The 19,575-nt window shown below is 46.9% G+C and overlaps 1 protein-coding gene across 2 annotated transcripts in view; it reads right to left on the bottom strand.

Annotated features, from left to right (window-relative positions):
* The window catches only part of DIS3L2 (DIS3 like 3'-5' exoribonuclease 2), a 180,281-nt gene that overhangs the window by 36,923 nt on the left and 123,783 nt on the right, over positions 1 to 19,575 (bottom strand). The window lies entirely within an intron of this gene.

Raw genomic sequence — 19,575 nt, 5'->3', positions numbered from 1 at the left:
AGTCTTTCTCTGAAAACCTTCCCGGCTCCATCCCGTTCCTCCAGTGCATTAGAACAGAGGAGAAACCACAGAGGCAAAGGTGACAGATTTTTCCTTCTGTGCAGAGTTATTAAAGAGCTGTTAGAAGGGTTTGCAGTTTGGATCCGCCTCCGGCAGCAGGCTATAATGGGACCTGGAAGCTGCTTTGGTTGCAGCTCCAAGAAGGCATTCAGCAAGGGTTTTTGGATTTCAAACACAACTTGTTTTATTAAGGGGGAAAAATTAATCCTCTTTCAACAAGCAACAGAATGGTTCTGTGGGGAGACTTTTTTGCTGAAAATGTCTTCAGTGATTTTATACACTGAGCTGCCTAGAATACTGCACAGAACTGAGTTCGGCAACAGCCCTGCCCATCCAAGCAGCTCCTCATTACCCTGGGGAAGGCTGCTGGCCCCCAAGGGTCAATGTCCCACCAGCTCTCACAGCCATGACCCCTGGGCTCAGCTAAAGAGCTGCAGATCTTGACCAGGAGCCAGCAGGGAGGGTAAGAGGGGCAGCATCCTTTAGAGGAGGTATCTGCCAGTCCTCATGCATGCTTTTGGGGTCACAGAGATTACTATCAGCAGGGCTAGGGCCTGTGCTGGATCGTGCAGGACTCCTGAAATGGTCTGGGAAGATCACCACGAGGGCTAGAAGTCAAAGGATGTTATGATGAACCCAACCTTTTTAAGCAAAGAAAGGAGGAGAGCAGTGTTGAGCCACTGCATTTGATCACAAACTCCTCTCCTCTGGGCTCCAAGAAAATTGCTAACTCAACTCAAATTAATGGCTTATTCAGGAATAAACACAGAATTAAAACATCTTTCTCCTGCAGGCTGTAAAGAAACCCTGTGTGCTGAATCACTAGATGATGCACTGATTTTCCCTTCCCTAAAGAGTAGCAAAGTCACACACTGTGCTCTCACTGACCCAAATAAAACTGCATGCCAAGAAATCATTGAAAAATTCACCACCTTGAATACTGAGTTAAGAACCAAGTACTAGGCTGAGGCCAAATTCAGCTGAGCTCCCCTGACTTCCACAGCCCTACCAGTGACAGGCATTGTGAAACACAAGCTCGTGCAACACCACAGAACACGAGTGCCCGTGGTACACACGTCACAGTTCATAGCACTGTCAAGACAGCGACGTCTTAACACTCTGCACAGCTCCCCTTCTTGCAAGCCTGACCTTGCACCAAGCAAGATCACTCAGAGCCACTTTGGAGAGCAGTGTTAATGGCAGGACTGGCAGGGCTGGCTGGGGATGCTCCTTCTGGCCAAGACCCATGAAGCCTGGCTGTGGATCCAGCCTCTCCAGATGCTACAATGGCACATGGCAGCTACCACCTGGGAGCAGGAGGTCAGCAAGAAACAAAGGAACCTCCCCAAGGGAGACAAGCAATCCCCTTGCTGGCCATATGTGCTCCATAGGCAGAGTCCCTGGTTGGGGAACTGAAAGAGGAACTGGGAACTGCTTAAAGCTTTTTTTTTTTTGGGCCAGGCTTTCCAAAGCTTTCCTCCTGGGATATCAGGAAGCACCTCTGAGGCCAAAGGGACAGCAATTATTGCAGACACAGATCCTCCAGATCCTATTCTTTGTGGAAAAGGCACTGCACCAGAGAATCAGTGGAGATGAAGCACACGAGGAGCGCAAAATTTGGCAAAACTGCGCCTTTGGCAACTTTCAACAATAATTTTGATCAGGACAAACTCAGGAGTGCCTGAAGCTCTCGCTTGCAGCTCTCAGCTAAGTGGGCTCTGGGTTTGCACTAACTGAGCATCTCTGGTTATAGCTCACCTGGGCTCCGGGTGCCCAGCACAGCTCAAGGGCGGAACCACCTCTGTGCAAGGACACAAATCCAGGGGGAGGGAAGAAAGGAAGGAAAAAGGCTGGGAAGGAAAACAGCCTTGTTTTGACAGGCTGCTAGGGAAAGCCTTGGGGCAATCAGGTATGGGCAGGTGACCTTTCCACTATCTGGGGGGGGTGAGATCCCATGGAACCTGCCTCCCCCAAAAGGAAAGATCACAGTTCCCAAAGATAACGGGTTTTCAACTTTCTGTTATTTTAATCCTTCTTTGTCTGCTCATGATATTCCAGACAAATAAAACACACCCTGCTTGGCAGGCTCAGCCATCTCTGCATCATCTACCAGTGCCAGCAAGGCCTGGATAGTGGGGACTATACATGGCTTGACCATCTGGGTTAATGCTGTCAGGCAAGAGGATGCTGCCATCAGCCACAGTGACAAGAGGACCACATTCAGAGAAAGGTCAGGGTCAGGCTGTCACACAGAGAGGTGTGTAACTAAAGGTCTGTGCCAGCAACCAAAGCTCAAGGCAGACGTCACTGATTCACAGCCCATGCTCTTCTGCAGATCTGCCCTGCTCATGCACTGTCATGGTCAGCCAGGAGGGGGAAGAGGGGACCTGTGTTTGTCACCAGGAGTCCTTACAGACCCCAAATGAACAGCCAAGCTCTGACTGTGCAGCCACCAGCAACGGTCTGGCTGCCTTTGCTCCTTTGGTGATATTTGGGCTCTGCAGAGAGCACAAAGTCCTCACACAAAACTCATCACAGGGTGGAAAGCCAGCAGGCAAGGCAGCTAGGGAAGGACTAGCTGTGCAGGGAGCACACTGGGAATGCAGAAATGATAAGCTTAATGCTAAGCTTAGAAGGTTGTTCACACCCACTCAACATCTTGCAGTTGGGTCCTCTCTGCCACTGGAGCCTCAGGAAAGCTCCACTGACCAGACTCTCTGATTTCTGCACTGCCCTGATCACTGTAAAGGCACTCATGCTTCCCAGCACATCAGTGCTTTGGAAGGTCAGCACAGCTTTTTTCCTCTCATGCCAATGCTAATCTATGAAGTGCCTGCTGCCACAGACTTCTGAAAAGAAGAACTCAAGTGTCCTTTCCCAGCTCTCTGCACCCCTACAGCACTGCTTCTCTCTGGTCCTATCTTCTCCAGCAGATGCCCTTTCCTTTTGCCTTCACTCACTACACACAAAACCTCTGGTTACTTCTGAATCACAGAAGGCTGCAGGGCAAGGCTGGGACAAATGTCAGGAGCTGATGGACCACTTCATCATTCTCCTATCTGACTTTTGCTGCAGCAAGGTCACGAGACATCCAGAACCTCCTGCATACACAAAGCCCTACAAATCCAGCAGCCTTTTGCAATTACCCCTCTGGCACAGCTTTAACTCTTAACCAATTTGACAACATTGCTCCAACACCACATTGCTGCTTTGAAGCTCCTTTTTGTGTGTGTCACTGTTTCTTGTCAGAAGGGGCTTGCTGTAAAGCTAGCAAACAAGCTAATACCACAGCACAGGGAAAGGCACTGCTCCCAAAATTACTGCATTTTATAACTGCAGGGGCAAGGGGAGATTGAAGTATCCTAGAGAAATGCAAGTACAGGGTGACCCCCTGCTCCATCACAAGGGAGCTTCATCAGATCAAGGCATCTTCGCCATTAAACATACGAAATAATTTCATTTTACAACACTCTGCTGGGCTTCCCTGAGAGAGGAGGGGGAGAGCAAATCCCCAGCAGTGAACTGCCGTGTGATTTGGCTTGCACTGCCCCCTTCGGCAGTGCAGCCCAGGGGCTCACATGTTAATAAAGATCCCTTTGCACTCCAGTGGCTCTGCACATAAAGGAGCGTTCTGCACAGTGTGTGCATGGACTCAGTGGAAAGGGGAGCTGGAAGGCAGCCATGCTGAGAACAGAGTGCTGCCTACCAGGAGAGCCCCATCAATAATTGAGATGTCAGAGGCACAGGGAGGTGTGTGAATAAGAGCTGTCAAAAGGAGTAATTTGGGTCTCTTTGGATACAGTGATGGATAGGCTCACTCATCACCAGACACAACTGCAATACACCCAAACAGAAGAGGAGCAGAGCACTGAAATTCAAAGGGGCTGGGGCAGGTTGTTTGATGGGCAGGATGCTGTTGACTCCATGGATGGGAGTATCTCTTTTAAGGCACCAAGCAGGTGTGAGCACACTATCCAGTGACTGGACAATGGAGCAAGAGAATGTACTCACAGCACACAGAAGCCCTCACAGATCCTTGGTGCGGTTTGGTGGCACGTACTGCAAGCTCAAGGTGAAGGTAATGCCACCTCCTTGAGGAAAGTCACCTCAAGGAAAGTCATCTTCTGAGCCCACAGCACAGATGGCTGTGTGCATGTAACACTGGTTTGCACAATTACTCCACTCTTTGGATTAGTTACATACTCCCACTCTCTATCCTACATCCTTAAATCCAGCCAAGGACGCAGCTGGCTGACAAGGAGCAGGATGCTCCTTGTTCCCCCATCTGCCAAACACTCACACGTTTCATCTGCACCCAAAGCTCCCATCCCACCCTCAGCAGAGGTGAGCAGACACTAAACCAGTGCACAGATATGAGACACCAATGAAGCAGAGAAGCAGCTGCCCCTCAGTGCACTCTGTGCTGCCTGAGCCCTGAGGGGACCCCATGCCCTGCTCAGACAGACAGGCCTTGGTGGGGGTGTCAAGGAAACTCCCTACATCTTGTGGCTTCTTCCACCAAGGCTAAGAAGAGATTTTCAGAAAGAGTGAACAGTGCTTCACATTGTCATGGACCTCCAGACTTGCCTGGGTTTCAGTGCAGCCATCCTCATTTTCAATAATGCTTTAGACCTGCAGCAGTTGGGGGCTCGGTCATGTGATAAAGCCTGGCAGCTCCAACAAGAAAAGAGCATGAAGAGCACTCCTGGCTGCTGAAACACTGCCAGTCCCTATATTGACCTGACTGGGCAAATTCTGCATGCCCCTTGAATAAATGGCTTGGCTTGGATCCTTCGTTCCCAGCTTGGCTCTGAGCATCAAACCTCTCTCATGAGATGAAAAGTTTTCTCCACACATGCACGGTGTCAGAGAGGTATTATCGGTTCAGCCAGGGAACCAGGTCAGACCTGAGCTGTCCCAGTCGCAGGGCAATGTAAGGGCAGCCTCGGTTGGAACTGGTCAAGGTAATTCCACTGATGCGAGGGGAATTCAAGCAGAAAGAGTTCACCCAGGGCAAGGAGGCGAGGCAGAATATGAGCCTCTGAGACAAAAAAACAGGGAACTGATCTAAAGATCACACTGAAAACAGTTTCCTGAAAGGCAGGGCTTCTTTTTCACTTTGGGCACTTAATCAGTTTTAACCCCATTTGCATGGCAGTCCAAAAAGACTGGTTATCTGCTCTGGGTTGGAATAAGGCTCTCCTCTCCAGCAAGCTCTAGAAAGCTTTTTAAGAATAAACTTAGTCATCAAGCAGGTTTTTATGCCCCGCCCAAATTTCGGTTTTGACCCGAAAAAGAAATAGTCCTGAAGTCCTGACACTCACTTTTAAAACCACAAAAAACGAGCCATGCTCCAGTAACGTAATCACAGAGTTTTCTGGCACCTCATCCCTTAAAAATACATCCATCTGCCTCCACGCAGGCCATCAAACTCAATCTTGTTCACAATGGATTTCCCAATTCCTGCGTGCTGGAAGCACTGCAGCGGTGCTGGCTGTGCCGGCTGGATGAGCCCTTACAGCAGCACAGGCTGCAAACCTCACAGCTGTGTTTTCACTTAAAGAAGCTGCTCTGGAGACCAAAGCACTTCTTCCATGAGCTTTTCTATTTGTGCTGCAGCTCAAAATTGCTGGAGAAAGACCCTGGATAGTGGATGAAGAACATGTGGTGAGGACAGGATGGGGGTAATAAAGGACAAACCAAAAGTCCTACAGTGGAAAAAAGAGGAAAGACAAAGAAACTTGCTACCAGCTCAACGAGTTACTTCTCACACTGGGTTGGAGCAGTCCTTTCCTTTTGGCTTTGTACACAGCAAATCTCAGCACCTGATAATGGGACTGCTGCTGCTACTGTCGAAAGTCATGAATTGGTCCTAAACTGGTTCATCACACCTACTGCCTCCTCAGCGAGGCTCCTTCTCCCCAGCCCTACAAGCACAATTTCCAGGTGAAGGTTTAAATTCTCTAAGAAGTTCCTGAAGCTGTCCCTGCTGCCCCATTTCCTCAGCACATTAGTCAGCAAAGTGCCTCTGTGAGCAGGCTAGAAGGCCCATGCATGTGGCTAAGGACGATGTCCAATCAAATCCCAAAACAACCTAGGAGGAGCTGAAACACATTTGGGGTATCACTCTGGTCTGAATCCCACTGCTTACTTTTATTTTAAAATCCTATCATTTACTTAGCTGCTGCCTGCATTATACACCTGCATAAAACACAAGAAAAGTCAGTGAATTCCTGACATGGCAGATGGAAGACAGAAGACAGCTCTTCCCTCTTAAATTAATCTGGAAACCCAAAGGTTCCCAGCCTGGGACCCAAAGCCACAATAAGCTATTACTAAATTATCCCACAGGCTGCAACAGCTCTTTCTCTCCAAACATCAGCCCTGGGATGCAGTGAGGGGGTCTCCCTGTCCCAGAAGTGAAATCACCAGCACATATTCCCTGGAACACAGGAGGACTGCCCTACTGATGGCTAGTGGCCCCCAAAACCTCTCCTATGGGTGGCTGGGCAGCACAGCAAAACCAGGAACTATGGCTGGATCCTTGCAAAGACAGGCAGATGCTGTCACCAAAATGACAAGCTGGCATCACACCTTTGGCTTTTATGTCACAGCTGCAAGTCAAAGCTGAAGAGCCTTTCTAAAAAGACAGGGCACAAGACAACTTTCACCACTTGGCAGAAATATAAACTGCAAATGAATTTATTTTTAAGCATTCACACTTGCCTGCATCGGAGGTTTCGGATGCAATCCACAAAGGAATGGATCCAGATTTATTTAGAAAGAAGAGCTGAATACTTCCGTTCATTTTATAAACTGGATGAGCTCATTCTCTACATGCACCATTAGGAAACCACAAAACTAAAATACAGATTATACAATTGTGAAGGGTTTGAATTTGTGGATTAAAAATACCTTCTTCAAAAGCTAACAAATTGTGACACTGCACTGCATGCCCTAGACCACTAGGGAACTGTCAATGAAGTTAAAAAGTATTTTCTACACATATACCAACTTGAAAATAGAAGCAAAACATCCCTAGGAAATGCCACATTAAAAAAATGTGACACTAACAAGACATATGCCAAGTTTCACTGCTCGCCTGTTTCATTTTCTGCTATTCAGAGCTGGTCTCCCAGCCTCCCTTTAAAGCATTCCCAGCTCTTTTTGTGTCTCCCAGTCCCATCTATGCTCTGACAAAAGACAGTTTCACTGATTTCACCTTGTGCTGTAACAAAACCCTCACAAGCTGGGCTTTGCCAGCCTCAGTTGACACAAGAGATTTTGGGCTGCAGAAAATTCTTGCATTTTGAAAACTGATGACTACAGGCTTAGCAGGAAACAGGGGAGCAACTTCACCCTGCTCATGCCCAATGGTCTCTTCTTTACTTGAGAGATATGGAAATTCACTTGGGAAAGCAGGAATTTGTGAGAGAAGGATGACCTAGTAAGAAGGTAGACTGCAAGCAGGAATCTGAAACAACCCCAGAGACTCCTGAGGAGGTAAGACTGCCCCTTCTCAAACAATTAAGAGTTAAGAGCAAGTGAAGTTTCCCTGTCCATGAAGAAGCTGATGGCTGGAGGGCAGCCTCAGATCTCATGTACTTATCAAGGGTTAAAATTCCCTAGGAGAGATGAGAGGCCAACAGCCAGAGGCCAGGGAGCAGCACAGGGACCTGTAACTGTGAACAGAACAGGCAAAATCTGGGTCTGCTGCATAAGAAGAGAGGTGGGAAATGGAGCTGCTGACACCACAGTTCCAAAGCCCACAGGCACCTGCAGTTGGTGCAGAGCCTAGAGAAGGAGAGAATGACACCAGCAGCACCCACTGATATCCAGGACTGACACAGATCCTGGGCTCAGACACCAGGGGCTGGCAGAGCAGCAAATACATCCACTGCTCTCAAAATCCTGGAGCAAAAAGACCAACCAAGTGAGTTAAAGTAACCACATGAAAAAAAGGAAATATTTCTCACCATTAACAAGGAGAGGAACTTTGGGGGTACAGCTGACATAAAATTTCTCCTAAGCTGACAGTGCCAGCAGCCAAAGAAAGTTCATTTCGGTGCAGCATGGCACCTGTGGCCCATTGGTCAGTCACAGCCAGGACCTGAGGGTTCTGTGGGACCAACACCAGGTTTGTCATAGGTTGGGTGGTGTGGAAGTCTCTATGTATGCCACCTTGACCTGACACATAAAAACAAAGCCTGGTCAGAAAGAAATCCCTAAGGCATTTCAGTCCCAAAATGGTATGTGAGACTTGAAAGAAAAGTAATCGGTGTGTTCCACATCAGCTTTAGATGAAAAGTGACACAACCAAGTAGAAACCCTCTCTAAACTCACTGCTTGGTATGCTGCTGTTAGAGGGTACTACAAGGTAACAGGTTATTATCCCAAACTGCTATTATTTCAGACACCTGACAGCCAGGCCTGAAAACAGGTCTTAACTTACTGACCCCAGGTTTAAGCAGCCTGAAGTTTAACTTTGTGCCTGGCCCTGCTGTTTTGTGAGAGCCTGTGGCCAGTAGAGAACAGCACTGCAGAAGTCAGCAGCTCCCAAAGAAAGGACAGATCCAACCCCTGATGGATGCACAGCTCTGCTAAGGCACACAGCAACACAAGGGAAACACAGTGGTGCCCCACAAGCAGTTTTTTAAATGGAAACTAGATGAAAAGTGAGAGGGAAAACAGCCCTTCCCAAAGCACCACACGGTCTCTGAGAGCTGCCCCAGCCTCACAGCAGGAACAGAGCAGAGAGCAGTGGTTACCTGGAGGAGGATGTGACACTGTGCTGTCTTTAAATGGCACAGGGAGGGCAGGGTAAGGGCTGTGGGTGCAGATGTGTCTGGGTATGGGGCAGGAGGAAGACAGGTTTGTGTCTTTTACTGCACCTGACTATAGCACAACTTTCCCTCCCTCCACGAGCCCTGGAGGATGCTGATACATGTTTTACAAATCAGGCTATTTTGTGTCTTTCCTATGACTATTTTGCGCCTTCCCACAATGTGCCCAGTCTTTGTCATTGCTACTGGGGGGATACAAGGAACAGAGGGCAGATCAAACAAAGCAAATCCTATTTTCTTAAGTTTGTTAATGGAAACTGCTTCCCCTGCTAAGCCACTAATGGAACTGTGAGAATCCAGAAGCACAGATTAATTCAGCACCCAGGTACTGCCTTATGCCTGGAGGGATTTCCGTAGAGTCTCACTGGAAGACAGATAAAGCTTGTAATACCCTCCATACAAGAGATAAATCCATTAAAATATGAACAGCCCCTGCGCTGACACGGCAAGAGCTCTACCAGGTAACAAGAGCAATCACAATTTCTAGGTTTAGTTATATCTGCAACCCATTACCTAGGACTGTGAAAAGCAGAATACCCTGATTACAGCACACTGATCTCAGTTTGACAGACACAACATTCTCCCCCATCCCTGGGAGTGCTGCTGTAAAATACTTGGCAGTCCTGAAGTCCAGACCTAGTGCTGCAGACTCAAGCTTTGCTCAGTCCCTGGGGACAACCTGGACTTCCTTGCAGTATGTTACAACCTGCCAGGACTGCAGGCAGCTGTGCCGTGTCCTTGGCCAAACCTTTTCCCCTGACACTGTTACAGAGTGGGGATGGGAAGACATGTCCTGCCATACACATTCAGAGCTGCAGAGCATCTTCTCCTAAGGCTGCATGCCACAGAGCACCACTCCACATCCCACCAGGGCAGTGCTGGCACCCTTCTCCCTGGGCATAGGTCAGCCATGCGCCATGACCTCCTTTCCTTGACTTCATCAAAATCCCATGGTATGTCTAAGCACACTGCTCAGTGCATGAGTAGGAGATCCAAAGCTTTCCACAGACATCCCTCTCCATTCCCATGGACAGCACGAGCTGCTGCTGTTAGCACAACTGCCAGGCACCCCGGGAAGAGACTGGTTGTGGTTGAATAATTCTGACAGCAACCTGCTCCTGCCCACATTTTCCTAGAGGCTCCAGGCTCCTCTGTCACAGGAAAAGAAGGAAGAAGGAGTGGATAATGGCCAGGAGACTTGTCCCAGCAAGCCCAGACCCCATGGCAGCGGGACAGGTACCCTGGCCTCCAGCTAACCCATGGCCAGCTGTCCTCCAGCTCCAACACGGCTGAGATTCAGCAGAGAAGCAATTTCTGCATGTAGGCATTTCAGAAAGGGCCCTGGCAAGGTTCACACTGAAAAAGTGTAAATTCTATAGCATTTTTGTAGGGCCAAATTAATGTCAGAGTTTGTGATGCTGCTGTGGATCCCTGAGTTGGAGTGTGGGGGGTAGGATCAGGGAATCCTCTTCCAGTGCTAATGCACAGCAGGCTGTTACAACCCTCTGTTCTGCACTGTGACTAAACATATGCAAGGGGCTCAACATGGTTTATATTCAGTAGCAGTATAGCATTCCTTTAAAATGAAGGTACATTATATTTCAAGACTATTTTTAAAACCAGCCACAAATCTGCAACCTCTTACATCATTCCTCCTTCCTCCCATCAAACCTAAAACATAGCACACAGTCTGAGAAGATCAGCAAGCTCGTGTGTGAGAACTTGGCTGCAGGGATCTCATGTGTGCCTCTGCACACTCACACACAGAGGGAAACTCAAAGCTGTAATTCAGCTATGTTTAAGGTTACCCAGGATGTATTCCACTACTTACAGATGTGGGTACCAGCATGCTGTATACAGGGTAGGAGAATCTAAGAGCTGAACCAAAGCATGCGGTTGTTTATTTAACAATCTGCCTCAGCAAGTGTAAGGTTTCCTGCCTCTAGTACAGCATACAAGCAACCTGATTGTGTATCACCCTAAAATCTCATCACAGCCTTCCCTTGCCAGGACTGCTCCCATCCACACCTAAAGCAAGTCACGACACAACTGAATCTCAAATTCCCATTTTTAACACACCCCTCCACAAGGCAGCATCAGCTGGAGCAGGGAAATCTTACCAAAATCCTTAGAAATTATCCTTAAATGACATTCGGCAAAGGCTGCTCCCTAGAAATGCCTGTCAGCTGTGGCGTAGAGCAGCTCTTGCAGAGCTCTCTGAGTTTTGCAGTAGTCTTGCATAAATCAAGCTTTTCATTTTCCCAGCTTGATGGACTTGGGTATTTGTTGGGTTAATTTTGTCCAGTCAGCCCTGGAATAGGAGTTGTCCATACCAAAGCGGTAAGTTTTAAAGGCAGAAACCAACATCGTATTTTACAGACAGAGTCAAGTTCTTAAAATTAGTTATTTATTCCAACAATATTAAAAGGAGACACACCACTTTCTCAGTCATTTTTCCATTCGTAGTATTTTTATTTTTTTTAAACCTATGAGCCTAATCCCTAACTTTTCTATGGAAAAGCTGGAAGGAAAAGATCACAGGGAAGAAGGATCAGCCTGCTAGGGCATCCACTGTGCTTGCTCTCCCTTTGGAGAGGTTGTTTGGCTTATGGCTGAGACTATATTTTAAAATACTTTCTGAAAGTAAATAAATAAATAAAAATCTCTCCAGGCATCGGTATTAGCTTGTGAAGGAGACCCAAACAATGCATGGGAGGCTAGAAAGGAGCCAGTAAATTCTAAGGGTGTAGAACAGGAGAGGGGATTAAGTCTGGTGATTAAATTAGGCGACGCATGAATACATTCCAATGCACAACATCACTCAAGCACTGGACAAAACATATGGCAACAATGGAGAGCGCTGCCCACGAGGTCACCTTTAATATGATTAGCCATGGACGCCTGAAAGGAGATCTCCCGAGTACCAGCGTGGTAACCCTGCTTTGTGCAGCCTGGAGGAGCTCCCTGTGAAAGCCTTTGAGGCTCCCTGAACCCACACAAATGGCTGCTGTGTGTTCAGGGATGTGCCCAAGTCCACTGAAAGCAGGACACAGACAAAAAAAGAGCCTTGAGGCCAGGCGAGCGTGCTGAGCATGGTTTTTGTTCCCCACTGGCAGGGCAGCGGCGGGAGCGGTCCCCAGGGTGTCCTGCCTGACAGCTGGGTCACCACACGGGCTCTCCTGTCCCACTTGGACTTTTCAACTCTGCCGTCCCGCATTCACCGGCACCGCTCCTCTCTTTGAAGGGGGAGAAAGCGCCTCATCCATCACTGACACGAAGGCAGTTAATTCACTTCTTTACAACTGGAAAGGCTTTTGCTGTGAGCAGGAGGGAGTGCAGGAAGAGTAATGAAATCCAAAAGGGAGCCAAATGATGCTTTCCTCTGCTAGACGCCAGCGCTGGCAGTGCTTGCTGCTGGCACCGTGCGTGGTGGGTGAAAGGAGACTCTTTTGTGGTATGCCATTAGCTACATCCAAGGCCCCAGTTCATGTTTACCACAGCCACTGCGTTACTTCACTTGGTATTTTTTTCCAGTCCTGTTGATCATACTGCAGAACTGACCGAGTCCGTTTGGAAGCCTTGCTCACAGAAAGCAGAAACAAACTGCTTTTTGAAAAGACTATTTTTTTTTCTTTTGTAAACCAAACCTCACACTGCTTTCCATAAACCCAACCTAAAGCTGAAATCCTCACTTAAAACTGAAGAGCAAAGGTCCATGCTAGGCTTTGCCCACACTGGTGGGCTCAGCCGTGCCACTCGCCCATGGAGCCATGCCACAAGCCATGGGAGCATCCAGCTGTGCTGCCCAGACTGCACAAGAGGGCATCTCACACTCTGGCACTACTCTGCAGCCCCAGCAAGTAAAACCCCATCACAAGTGCAGCCGGCAGGTTGCCAGAGGATCACAGAATATTCCGAGTTGGAAGGGACCCACAAGGATCACCAAGTCCAGCTCTTAAGTGAATGGCCCATAGGGGGATCGAACCAAAATTATTACCATGCTCTGACCAACTGCCCTGTCAACTGTAATGGGAAGAAACACTCCATGACATCAAAGATAATCTCGTGTGAGTCACTCTGTAATCAGGTGAGCCCTTCAGACTGCTGAACTCTACCCCAGAGGACCTTGGCACACTCAGCTGAGTTCCCCACAAGATTTCTCCAGGCCTTTAGCATTTCAGATTCCAGGCAATGACTAACTGGGCACACGTGAGGGACAGGTCCAACAGCAACTTCTTTCACACACTTTGTATCTGCATGGCTGGAGGGTGAAAGTCATGGAGACAACCCCAGGAGCAACTTGCTCTGGCTCACAGGTCCCAGCAGCTACAAAGGCTCAGTGACAGAGCAGCAACAAACACAGCACAGGACTGCTACCAGCTGAGCTCCTGCTACTGCCAGGAAAAGGATCATCTCCTAAAGCCCTTTCCAGTTTTACATTTCCAGCATGCCATAACTGCAGAGCCTTGACACAACACACGCCAGGCACTGCACTGTCACAGCTGACATTCAATAAGCTGGGAGATTCCTACTCTCTCATACCATAGAGTTCCTTTGATCCTTCTAATAGATCTCTTACACTCTCATGGAATCTGCCAAGACTGAAGATCAAGCCAGTTTCTAATGAGACAAGGCAGAACATGCAGCTCCACGCTAGCTCTAAAAACATTTGGGGCAACAGGTACATGAAAGGTTTGGGGTATTTTATTTCAGACAAATGAAAAAAACTCTTCTTTAAACCCTTCCCTCTTTCACAATGAAAATTAATGAGGGTTGGGAGAAAACCTGTGGTAGCTCCCATTTTTTGTCCATTCAAGCCCTTTTCAGTAAATCTTCCTCCTCTGAACTGTGTTTTGCATCCATTGCTGTGCTACCATTATGACAAAGGCTACTTGAGGCAAAACCACTGATCCTCAGTGCTGGGTCTAAAGTAAGTTACAGACAATTTTCCTGAAGGGATGATGCCCAGGTTATGTTACTTTGTCCAACTGCTTGGGGTTGAGGCAAGTCCTCTGTCCCCTGCAGAGCTTGGCTGCAGGTGGCAGCTGTGTACTCTGAAGAAAGAAGGTCATCCAGTTCACTCCTGAGGAGTATCCATGTCTCCCTATGAAGTGGGCACACAAGGACAGGTATGACACACCTCTGTCTGCTGGATTTCTTCATGCCAAGAAAAATGTACAACATCTTGTTGGTCCTGGCAAGTGGAGACCAACTGGTTTCTGTGCTGGGCCTGGTCTGTGGAAACTCCATTCAGATACCATATTCCTATCTGGCATCTCCCAGTGCTCACTGTGTGCTCTAGTCTTTATCTCAGAACTCCTGGGATTCTGAGCAATAGCATTCTTCCAGCGTGGAGAACCTCAGTGTACTCTCTTGCACTCTTTTAAGGAAAGACACACCTGTTTACTATCTCAGCTGGTTGAACAGCACCGTGTTCATGGTCTTTAAACCGATTTCAAGGAACCTTTATAAATGCTTGAGAATCTGAAAAGAGATGACCACACTGCCAAAGGATTTAAAGGTTGGCCCCGTGGGTAAAGGATATTTATCAGCAGCTCCCCCTGGAACAATGTTATGGATCCATCAATATATCTACCTTTTACTCCTACCTAAAGAGGAGAAACCAATAACTCCCTAACTCATTTAACCACCTGCATGTTGCCCACTGTCTTATTAAAAAAAAAAACCCAACCAAAACAACTAAACAGCAAGGCAATGTGAGCACAGAATTCACTTTCAGTAATGCTTGAAAATAATAAAAAACAGAGCTGAAGTGAGAATTCAAAACCTCAAACTAATTTCAACCATACATACATGAGTGGGGAAAAGTTTATACATGATGCAACAGAAAAAATTACTCACTTTCTGAAATGCCAAAGCCTGTTTTAGTTCATTTTGTCTTCTATACCTGCTAAACACATCAATGACTGAGAAATCATTTAATAAATTGCATTTTTTCAAATCCCATTTTAGCAATTTAAGCATTTTATTTCCCAGTATTGTAGGTCAGGTTCTACTCTAACATGCTAATCAGAAATAAAGTGCAAGCTGGATCAAGGGGTTTGCTCCTAAGAAAAGCAAGGGATAGTCTTGAGATTAAAACAGAGACCTTGAAATTGAGGTGAAACTACAACCCTAAAGTTAATGCAAAATCTCCTGCTGACTCATGGGACTGTGAATTTTTCAGCATTGCCATGAGACACCCAGTAAGCGACAGCTCTGCACCCTGCCCAGTTCTGCAGGATCAGACAGATCAAACCCATGACAGGGCAGGTTTACTTCAACTGTCAAGGATGGCACAAATTAAATTTTGTTGTATTCAGGCTAGGCTAGGTTTTTTACAAAAAAAGCCAAGCAAGAGTGACTGCTCGATTAGTTTGTATTGCTGTGACAGAAACAAGTTTTTCAAGCCCAGTTAAAGGAATTACCCACAAAAACCCCTCCAGAGTGATTTTGCATGGCTGGTTTCTTCCAGATGTCTCAAGTCTTTCATGCCACTCAAGTCCAACAAACTCTTGAGGCTACTTTCTTGCTGCCTCTTGCTTAGTTTTCAAGTGACCACCAATTTAATGGCAGCCCATCACAGATGGGCAATGGACTGCGGCCAGCTCGGCTGGTAACTAATTAGCACAAATGCAAGATATTAGCTATCAGATGAGATCCAAAATAGAAATATGCTTCCTTCAGAGGGCAAAGTTTAGTAGTGTTGGCAGCTTTAAGGTGTTGACAATGCAGTAACTAGTGAATACACATCTTTGGGGAGAGATGGGTGTTTGTGCCTCAAGATGGAAGCAGGAAACAACAGGGAGTGTGCCTCCCACCAGTGAAGGCAGAGCTGCACAGAGAAGGAGCACACTCAGGGAGGACATCATCCTCAAATCCCAACTAAGGAAAGAAGTGCAATGTGGACCAACAACCTTATCTGAGATGTCATGCTTCATGCTCCCATTTTACGCAATTTCATATTCAGGGGAAATCCATACTCTGAATTATGTTTGTTTGCTTAAACAACTTCCCTGTTACCACATGAAGATGCAGAAAAGGGCAAGATAAATGATCCAGACTACTCAAGACAGATTCAAAGCCACTTGCTTTCAAAACAAACCCAAGAGGTTGCTCAACAAAATGCACTCCAAATGAATCACTGCAAACTTTAACAGGACATATCATTTCAGAAGATGTGAGCTCGGACTTGGAACGTTTAAAGATAAATCCAAAAGTGGACTTCAGCAGGCACTGGTTTCCTCAGATGGGGCACGATCAGCTCTGTCCTCACCTGCTGGGATCTTGGCTAAGATCTTGGCTATGCTTGGATCCTGTAGTCTCATTTCAGAGGGCTATGAAAACCACAGGTGCTTTCTAAGCTTCTTTGTACTTCAGCATCCATATGCTATGAATGACAAAAGATAAAATACCCCAGGACTCAGAAGGAGAGATCATGCCCAGAAACACCTGATAAAATGAGTTGTGGCCATGAATATCCTCCCTTCTCACTTTGGAATTGAAATGAAAAATCACAGAACTGTAATGTCAGAATCTTTCATCTCCTTCCAAACGTTGTCTTTTGTTATTATACAATTAGCCTTTTTTCTCTATACTGTTGGGTGAGACTGAAATGGCCCTGACAAAGAGCTGCTACATCTTCACCTATGGCAGATTGATCACATTTGCAGTTAGATCAGTCAACACCCAGTGACTCCATCTAAAGAGGATGATGGATTAGCCTTGCAGTCAACTATAATTAATACCTGAAAAAAAACCCCTTGTCAAGTCTTTGTTCAAATACGTGATAAACAGAATCTGGAACAACAAGAGACTTTCTGATGACGTCTGTTCATCACCAGGGAAGAAAAACACCATTAAGTGGAGGGCAAGACTCTCAGAGCAAGGACTGTTTCCTCAGCAGAAAATATAAAATAAGAATTTCCTCCCAGCACTCACCCCACATGCACCTCTAGACAAACGTGTTTTCCTGGGTTTTATTAGTCTTGCTATCAGAGACACTGAAGAACACACTAAGCCAGCACAGATGCCCTCTGTTTCCCCCAGACATACTATTTGGCACTGTCTGAGCAGATGACACCAGGCTGTCTATCACAAGGCAAGGGCAAGACCCATCTGTGAGCAGTTAATCCACAGAACCAAGAGATGTGTACTTCATGTGTGAATTTGGAGTGCTTCAAAACACCTTCAACCTTGCTTGCAGTTCAGCATGCAATGACTGCCAGCTCATCCCCCTTCTACAATGGCTGATCACCAACTGGATTCAATCAACAGAAAAAGCCAAGCAATTTGGAAGGTCTAATGATGTACTGCCCACTGCAACTCTGTCCCAGGCAAGCAGGAGGGACTTCCAAGGGATAGCAGCACATTGGCTTGGTCCTGGCACACATAGGCAAAGCCTAAGAACTGAAAAGAATGGGGAGAGAAACTACTAGTGAAACACACAAATTGCTTCTGCACTGCTGAGATGTGCTGGCCACAGTTCAGCCCTCCTTGTTTCTCTGCTCAGAATTGTGAGATGTATCTGCTGGGGAACCAGGATAAAAAACCCTGTCCTTAAATGAGCAAGCAGACACAGCAGAAACAAAGATGCACCAGTTCTTATTCAACAGGTGTCAGTAATAAACATGAGATGAAGAGAATGGTCAGCATTGGCCCAAGGCATTGGATTTGGCAGGTGAATCAGATAAAGTCCTGTCAGCTCTGCCACCAACACACCATGTGAACTTGGACAACTGCTTAACCTCTTCATACCACTCCCATCATCTGGAAGGATGGAGCCAGCCTCCAGCCTCCCCTCTGATACTTGCCCTGAGGCTAGCAGGTGAAAGAACAACTAACACTTCTGCTGTGTCACACAGCATCTCAAAATTAAAGCAAAAGATCTGTTTTTTACAGAGAAGTTTCTCAGCTTGCACGTCTGTGATAGATTTAATAAAACTCAAGGGTTAAGTTGTGTTTGTTTTGAAGAAAACCACTCGTACATCACCGGAGGTCTTGAATATTGAGCTAGTGGCTGGAATACTTTCTCCGGGAAGAATAAAGTCATAACCCACTCTTGCATTACTGATGGTAAATTAATGCCAGAGCACCACTGTGTGGGGAGCTCCTTCCTGGCTATGTTTGCCCAGACATCTGGCTGCAGTGGCTCCCAGCACAACGCTCCACAGCCGAGCCCTGTGCTCCAGCGTCCGACTCTCGCTCCTGCCGGAGCCAGCTCGGCCATTTCCCCACCTGCTCCTGCTGGGACACAGCTGCTCGGCTCGGAAAGAACCATCGGGGAACGGCGGGACGTGTGCGAGGACATCAATCCTACTCACACCCCTGGGAAGACTTCATTAAAATCCCAGGGCAAAAGACTAGATTCAGAGAGCTTTCCACTCAAAATCCTAATTTAATCAAATTATTTTAAAACCTCCTGGCAACGCAAACATCTCCACGCAAGCAGAGAGGTGCTCAGCCAGCACACATCCCCTCTACAACGTGATCCCAGAACAGCTCCATGCCATGTGGATCCTCGGTGTGTGTGCAAACTTCCCGACCTAAGCCGCAGCTGCTCCTGACCACGGTGGTGACATCTCATATTCTCCTGCCAAGCACCATGTTCCTCTGTGGTATTGCAGGGAAGAGATGCTGAAAATCCTCCCTACTTTTCTGACACACCTTTGTACAGGCATTTTGGGTACTCCTGCAGGAGAGTACCACTCCCCAGGAGGAAGCTGTGGCCTCAGATGCTCGTTTTGATGTATTAACTGGGGATACACAAAAGACATAAAATCCCCAAAGGAAATTAATCTCCAAGTACATCCAACATTTCCCCAGCTGCCTTATGTATCACACAGTATAAGCAACTATCCATAATGATCATATAGCACCTGCTGTCCCCATTCTGGGTTTCAGTGATGTCTCTGTAACCAGACATCAAAGAGAAGGAGCAGACAATGCTGGAATTGTGATAGGAAGTGAATAGTGAAAGCTCCTTGTCAGTCTGAGTTTCCATTTATCTCGCAGCCCCATACATACTGCCCACCCTGCCTCTGCTGGCATGTTCATGCAGTTTTGCTGTAACAGCCTTTTTAGGAAGGTATCATAGCAGTTTTCAGGCTTTTATAGATGGACCTTTTGGATTTTCTCTTGCACCAAAGCCAAGTGTCCAGCCAGGTATCTACACTTCAACCTATCCTGATGGAACCAAATCCGAGATGAATTTGGTACTGTCACATGCCATGCAATGAGCACCACGACTTTCTTTTTGAGACTGACCAAGAGATGCAGCCCCTGTTCCAGTCAGGGGCTGGAGAAAAGCCATTTACTCCTCCCTTGAACAGTCCACACACTCAGTGTGCAGGGGTAGCACATACAGCAGCCTTGGACAGAAAACTAAAGGATCACTCCAGGGAGTAGTCAAGCCAGGATGAACCTTTCTGCCCCAGCTGCATTTTAAGACATAAATTCAGAACATGCTATTAAAGGGAACACGTCAGACTGAAGTCTGTGCAACATTATAACCCTTTTCTGTCCCATATAAACAGTTCTTCCAAACCTAAGTCTTCCATTCATATACTAATTAATTGTATTTTGCACACAATTACTGTTTAACCAGGGTAGAAATATTTATTACTTTCACAAAGCAAGAATAAAAGACCTGAATGCTTACTATACAGATATG

This window comes from Fringilla coelebs (genome assembly GCF_963513975.1).
Source record: "Fringilla coelebs genome assembly, chromosome: 10".
NCBI lineage: Eukaryota > Metazoa > Chordata > Aves > Passeriformes > Fringillidae > Fringilla > Fringilla coelebs.
This window is presented reverse-complemented; position numbering and strand designations above follow the sequence as displayed.